The following is a 7,111-nucleotide window of genomic DNA, read 5'->3' on the forward strand; positions in this document are numbered from 1 at the left end:
GTCCACTTACCCAACTTGGGGGATTGTACATGGAAAATCCACCCTGTGGGTTGACGCGGAGAAATTCCTCCTCTTCTTCCTTGTACAAAGCGGACAAGGTCTTTATTAGAGCGGCAGCCGAATCCGGCCCCTTACGGCCGTGGCGGGTGGCGTCGTCCTCCCCGTTGAAGTCCCACATGGGGTGGCCTCTATACTGGAGCGGCTGCACCCCTCGCATGATGCATGCGGCCATGACCCCGATCATGGTCAGTCCGGAATGAGCTAACAATCTTATCCGGCCCATCAGGTAAAGAACGTCCTTGTCACTTTCCCTCTGAGGCCTCCGTGGATGCCAGCTTAGGCGCTTCTTTAGGGGAGCACTGTCGAACTCAGGGAGGCCGATCCGGACAGGATCCGGCAGCGGGACATCCTCTATATAAAACCATTCCGAAGGCCAGTCCTCGGACGCCTTCTTTGGGGTTCCGGATAGATATCCGGTCCTAGCGATGCGCCATACTTCGGCTCCGCCCACTTGATATATTGACCCCTTCTGAGTACGGGGCACAAGGCAGAATAGCCTTTTCCACAATGCGAAATGAGCCTCGCAGCCCCAAAACAGCTCGCAAAGGGCTATGAAGCCCGCGATATGCAATATGGAGGCAGGCGTGAGGTTGGGCAGCTGGAGGCCATAGAACTCCAGGAGCCCCCGGAGAAACGAATGAATTGGAAATCCGAGCCCTCTTATTAAGTAAGGGACAAGGCATACCCGCTCTCCTTTGGAGGGATTGGGGGCGCTCTCCGCTTGCTCTCCACCATTATAGGTGGCAAGTTCGGCTCGAACGGGGACCATATAGGCCGGGGGGAGAAATCCCTTGGTCTGGAGCGTCACTAGCTCGCTATGTGGGATGGAGCATCTCTTCCAATCTCCAGGCTGAGGGCTGGAAGGGCGAGAGGAGGAGCTATGGCGGCCGGCCATGATAGAATGGACCTCTGTCAGATACGCTCCGATGAATACTTGCGGAGGGGAGAATGTGTGGTTTGGATCTAAATCCTCGTCCCCTTAAATAGGCAGCTCATTCACGCGGCTAGGGGTGTAAATATAAAGAAAACACCCTGACTTTTCGTATTCGTTTGACACATGGAAGACGGCCATTATTGGGCGTAGAAGCCAAGGAGCACTACATTTACAAGAAACCGAACACTATTCAACAGGTACACGGAATTTGGAGGAGAACCCGCCTTGCAATGCCGAAGACAATTTGCGCGCCGGACTCGTCATCATTGAAGCCTAGTTCGGGGGCTACTGAGGGAGTCCTGGATTAGGGGGTGTCCGGATAGCCGGACTATACCTTCGGCCGGACTCCTGGATTATGAAGATACAAGATTGAAGACTTCGTTCCATGTCCAGAAGGGACTTTCCTTGGCGTGGAAGGCAAGCTTGGCGATACGGATATGTAGATTTCCTACCATTGTAACCGACTATGTGTAACCCTAGCCCTCTCCGGTGTCTATATAAACCGGAGGGTTTTAGTCTGTAGAGACAATAATCATACTATAGGCTAGCTTCTAGGGTTTAGCCTCCTTGATCTCGTGGTAGATCTACTCTTGTACTACCCATATCATCAATATTAATCAAGCAGGACGTAGGGTTTTACCTCCATCAAGAGGGCCCGAACCTGGGTAAAACATTGTGTCCCCTGCCTCCTGTTACCATCCGCCTAGACGCACAGTTCGGGACCCTCTACCCGAGATCCGCCAGTTTTGACACAGACAAGCACCTTTATCCACTGCCTTGCTAATTTCCTTCCGCTTTATTGATTTTGAGCTGTCAAGTAAAACCAACAAGAAAAAGCAATAAAATTCACTCTTCAGAACTCATTCGTCCATGATACTGACAATCACTACTTTGATGTAAGGCAAACACATGATACCATGATGGAATATGTACGAAAAACATGACGACATGGCATATTCACAACTATTTGTGTAAACTACACAGAAGCCATTTCAACCAATAAGAAGTAATGCAAGCTAGACACCACATGCAAGAAGCAACCAATATGGCTCTGCCAATTTAAAAGTGTCCCATCATAAATGCCGTTTCAACAAATTAGAAGTAGCGCATGCTATAAATCATATGAAAGATGCAACTAATATCACATTGCATATACTAAAGGTGTCTCTTCATATTGGTTGATGCGGGATACAAAAAACAATAGTTTCATGTAAGGACATGCTTAATAGACAGATGTACTATGTACTAAAAACAGGAAGGCATGTCACATTAACAGGTATAATGTATAAATTAAGCAGAATAGCACATGCAATTTAACCAGATTGAAAGAATAAAATCTACTAGCACAAATGCCCATGCGTTGCAACGGGAGAAAAAAACAACAAATTTTTAACCCAATGTCTCAAGACCACCCTCCTCCCACAACCCACCATCGGACATGATGACATCAACAAACTCTTTAAAATCCTCCATGCTGCCATGAAAAGATGTGTTGCACAAAAAACATAAACGTGAAAGGATTTCATAAGTGTATTGAAGGTGTATGTAATTTAAACCATAGAAATATCCATCCCATTGCGAGTATCTCTTCACGCCTTTGTTGGGGTTGCTTAGTGGAGCCCTATATATATTGCATTATACCAAAAATAGTGAAATTCATTTTAGTACAATGTCTTTGCCTCACTACGGAGGTAACACAAATTTCCATGAACCAGTGTTGGCTAGGTTTAGGGAATGTATAGTGTAGCGCTATTCATATCGAATGATATTATGAGCATTGTACCAAAATCCTCCACCCCTGGCTAATATAAGATAGAAAACTGTGGAGTTTGTGTTGCACACATCGGGTACTCCGAGTCTGACTAATTGTGCTTTGGCGACGGTAGAAAACACACACAAAACATGCAAAAGTTGTCATGTTTTCTAGCTTTTCGCAAGTTCATGTTTCTTGTGTGAGGTGTGTAGATGATCTGAAAATTACAGCTCCTATGACATGAAGATATAGAAAAATATTGATTCAAGTATCATGGAAATGTTTGCAAACTTGGAGATCTTGTTTGCAACAGGGGAAAAAACAATGTACACCCCTAACCAGTAAACCTTAGAACCACATTTTTGTATTTTAACACGATATCCCATTTGAGTTGTTGCTTATACTCCTTTTGATCCTTGCCATTGGTGGCTACTCTGTTCACTTGTCAGTCTCAAGATGATGAACTCGACCACCATCGTACATGTCATTCAATCGCGCTAGCGCAAGAAAATATTTAAAACTTGAAAAGCAATCTCGTCGAGCTGAAAGAGAGCCCCACCCTCCGCAGCTATCTCAATATGTACACGGAAGTGGCATCGACGAGGGAGCGACTGGAGCACAGCGGATGGCGGCGCCCTTCTTGTCCGGCATGGCAAGGGAGCGGACGACATCTAATCCTCCACATAAATGGGTGACACGCAGGCGAAGTGGTAATGTGGGAAGGAGGCGCGTCGTGGTGACGGCGCTCTAGGAAGGAAGCACGGCAAGATGGCACCTATGTTCCTCTACTTCGTCTGTGTAGGTATCCCTTGTTTTTGTTTCGATAGAACCAGGAGTCCAGGTCGCTAGGTAAAAACAACCTAGGGCAAAATCATCCAACAAAATATGATGTGTGGGCCTGGACGCGAAAAGTGAGAAAAACTCAGTTTGTGGTATTCTATCCAGTTATCATCAAAGTGTATTATTGAATCAAATAAAAAGGAAGATGTGGTGTTAGATCAATGTCCCAGGTAATGTGGGGCAATTTTTCAAATTGCACGCAAATGGGAGACCACAATACCGTCCATGGCCTTGATGACAGCAGCGTCCGTGTCCTCGGTCGATATGCTAATCAACCATAAAAAAATTGATATGTACGCTAGTAACATATAAATGATCATTTAGAAAGGAAAACCTGATCTTCCCACATGTACATGATCCTATCAACTACTTACCTTGTGAGTGAATATATCATTAGCTCCATCTTCCTATATTACAAATTTTGATCATAGAACAGAATACACAGCTAATAGCATTGGACATATGCTCCGAATATCAGGTACACCATAAATTATGATACATGGGCATTTCGATCATATGTTGCCATTGTAACAATACTCCTATGCTAACAACATGGAGAACACCACTCTACATCAAAGCACACTGAACGATTAGTACATTGTGCGAATATGTGTAGTTTCTAAAAGTAAGTTGAAGGTATGAGAGCCAATACTCATTGGTCAACTGCACAGCTGCCACAACATGCACCAGTACACTCTGTCACTCACCGTTTCATCTCCTGGTCCTCGGCCTTGATGGATGTCTTCAGCCTACTGCAACTTCTCCATCAACCGGAGCAAAAGAGCACGTGGGTTGCAATAGGGTCATATGAAGTGTCCTTTAGGTTACACCCAACAAATCCTCAACAACTATCAACATAAATATAAGGATACACCACTACCCAACATCGGCTGGCTGTTCCAGTTTTTGGACAAGCGGATAGTGTAACATGTGCTACGCTACATATTTCAGTTATAAGTATAGCACAACGAATATCATAAGTGATACAAGTTGTTCACTTGCTGAAGTGAAAAGAGCCATAGAAGTTTATCCTTTAAACATACAAAATAGTGTCAAATACAAAACCTGCAGAAGATTAATACTCACCTACTATTTTCAGCAAAAGAAAAACATCTGCAAGATATGCGTAGTGTTGTAGTAACCTTCCATGTAGATACAACCAATTTAAAAGCCCATAAATCAAGTCCTTTTATTTGTTTGCTATAGGTGGAAGAGCCTGGGGTTCTATCAGCGACAAGATGAATGGTGGAGATGCCGGCAAGCAACATTGCAGTCAAATACATGCTTTAAGCAATTACTGTGTCTCAATGCAAACTATAAAAAAATTTAGGGAACACTTGAACTGAAGTACGTAGCACCCATCTCTTCTAAAAATTAAATGTTTCACCTATATTTCGTTCATTTGTTCAATCACATGCTATTGGATTCAAGCCACACACGGTAACCATAGTTGGCGAGCGGTGCTAAATCATAAAATGAAAAATATAACACAAGCATAAATGATATTCACCTAATTCTGAGATCTCTATGAACATCATTTTGGTTTCTACATAATGTATCGTATATTATATCAGAGATTCAGGAAATAACCATAAATAATAAGCTTTGTAGCAAATTACTCTCCTTCCAACCATCCCTCCAGTACGCTTGCTCCCTTGCATGCATTGACACAAGCACATGAGGATTGAATCAATCAGGCTAGTCAGAGAACCGGTTCAGCACTTGTCCGTTCAATGTATTTCTGTGTTCAAAATTCAGCATCAGACATAACGGGTATGTGCTGCAGGTACAAATAAAATTCAGAAAGAGTACCGGGCTTTGGTTGAGCTGCTGCTTGGTGCTTGCCGTCGAGTTGGTGCTCGAGTTTGAGAGTAAGAGGGGAGGACAGGGAAGAGGCAGGAAAGTACGGGCCTGACGGACACATCGAACGGCTTGGCCTCCAGGTAGTCATCGTGCTCCTCAAAGACAGTGCAGAGGCGTCACACAAGAGTGCCCAAGGACTCCCACATCTTCAGAGGGTATGGTCAAGGTTCCGGCGGCGAGGGGCATCCCGCCCGCAAGCACCATCGTCTTGTCGAACTGGTCCATGGCCGCTGCCCATGGCGTGCAAGCGGTTGACTGCGGGGCAGCAGCAGATGGCGCTGGAGACGTGCAGCAACGGTGCTGCACATGCGAGGTGGGGAGACGCGGGAGGAGGTGCAGGGGACGGCGGTCGGGAACTGCACAAGAGGCCGGTTGCGGTGCCGGTCGGACATCGATCACGCGACTCGACAAAAAACGGCAATGGCTCCGGAGCGCGTGTGCGCAGTGCAATCGGGGCGGCGCAGAACGAGGAGATTGAGGAGGAGGCCCGGCGCTCGCGCCACGGACGATCGGTGACGGATCGGATCTGGGTGGAAGGAGAGGCCATGGATCGGGGCCAGCCCGGGAGGCCGCGAATGAACAACAGGTGGAGAGAGAAGAAAAGAACCTGCTATTAGTACCACCTCGTTTATATTATGAGATTTATCTATACGAATTGTAAAAACGTATTACGACTGGCGAAAAAGTATTGTGACAATGAACCCAACAAAATCAATCCGTGCTTTATTATTAGGGAGAGATACACCATATGCAACATGCAACCACATATCATACTGCCAAGTTAGAGCAAGCACCCGCGATGCTGGTGTAGGGAAAATGCGGCCATCAACTACAAAGCTACATTCACTATCTTCATCCAGCCTTAATGTTTCTTGAGAATCATGTGGGAAGGCTAACACGACCATCAACTAAAGAACATATTTTCTCCTAGTAACCCATTGGCGTGACTGTCTCATCATAAGTGATTGATGAGGGATAGACAAGAACATTAGTTTGATGTAAGAACATGGTTAATAGACAGATGTACTAGTATGTACCAAAAACAGGAAGGCATGTCATATTCAAAGGTATAATGTGTAAGCTAATCAGATGCAATTTAACCAAATTGAAAGCAATACAAGCTAGACATTCGGCTGGAGTGGTGAGCATAATCATCGAGGGCCTGAGAGCCTGGTGGGAGGCAGGCTGCTTCACCACCATCGTGGCTTTTTAGTTGGCTTCCAGGTGATGCATGTATGTGCGGGGCTTGTCATTGGCTCGGCCAGTGCCCTGACTAGCTATTTGTCTTCTAGTGCTCCCGGGATGATGGTTCATCTAAAAAATATCTTTCCTTATCTTAATAAAGACTGACTTCGGCCTTTCAAATACAAGCTAGACACCATATGTAACATGCAACCACATATGACACCGCGAAGTTAAAGTAAGCACCTGGGATAATGGTTCATGGTGAGCGAGATCATCAACTCCAGAGCTACGTTTACCGTCTCCATCTGTTGAACATGCATCCTTCAAAGTGTCGAGACGTGCATTACCTGCCCATGAAGAAAGCAGGAGCGACTTCTCTCTTTTATTTCATGCTTCTGTCAAGGTAGAGTCTGAAATACCCATGCATAAAAACACAGTAGTGAGAATATGGGTGAAGTGTGTGCAGAACTAGTGCA

General features: G+C 45.4%; 1 long non-coding RNA gene across 1 annotated transcript; it reads right to left on the reverse strand.

The window, feature by feature from the left end:
* Positions 1–4,061: 4,061 nt before the first annotated feature.
* On the reverse strand, positions 4,062–6,025 carry LOC119300827. The gene is made up of 2 exons (XR_005146776.1): positions 5,400–6,025; positions 4,062–5,328 (listed from the first exon to the last, which is right to left on the reverse strand). It is a non-coding gene; the product is annotated as an uncharacterized LOC119300827 (long non-coding RNA).
* Positions 6,026–7,111: the final 1,086 nt, after the last annotated feature.

Source organism: Triticum dicoccoides, chromosome 5A, assembly GCF_002162155.2.
Source record: "Triticum dicoccoides isolate Atlit2015 ecotype Zavitan chromosome 5A, WEW_v2.0, whole genome shotgun sequence".
NCBI classification, from domain to species: Eukaryota; Viridiplantae; Streptophyta; class Magnoliopsida; order Poales; family Poaceae; genus Triticum; species Triticum dicoccoides.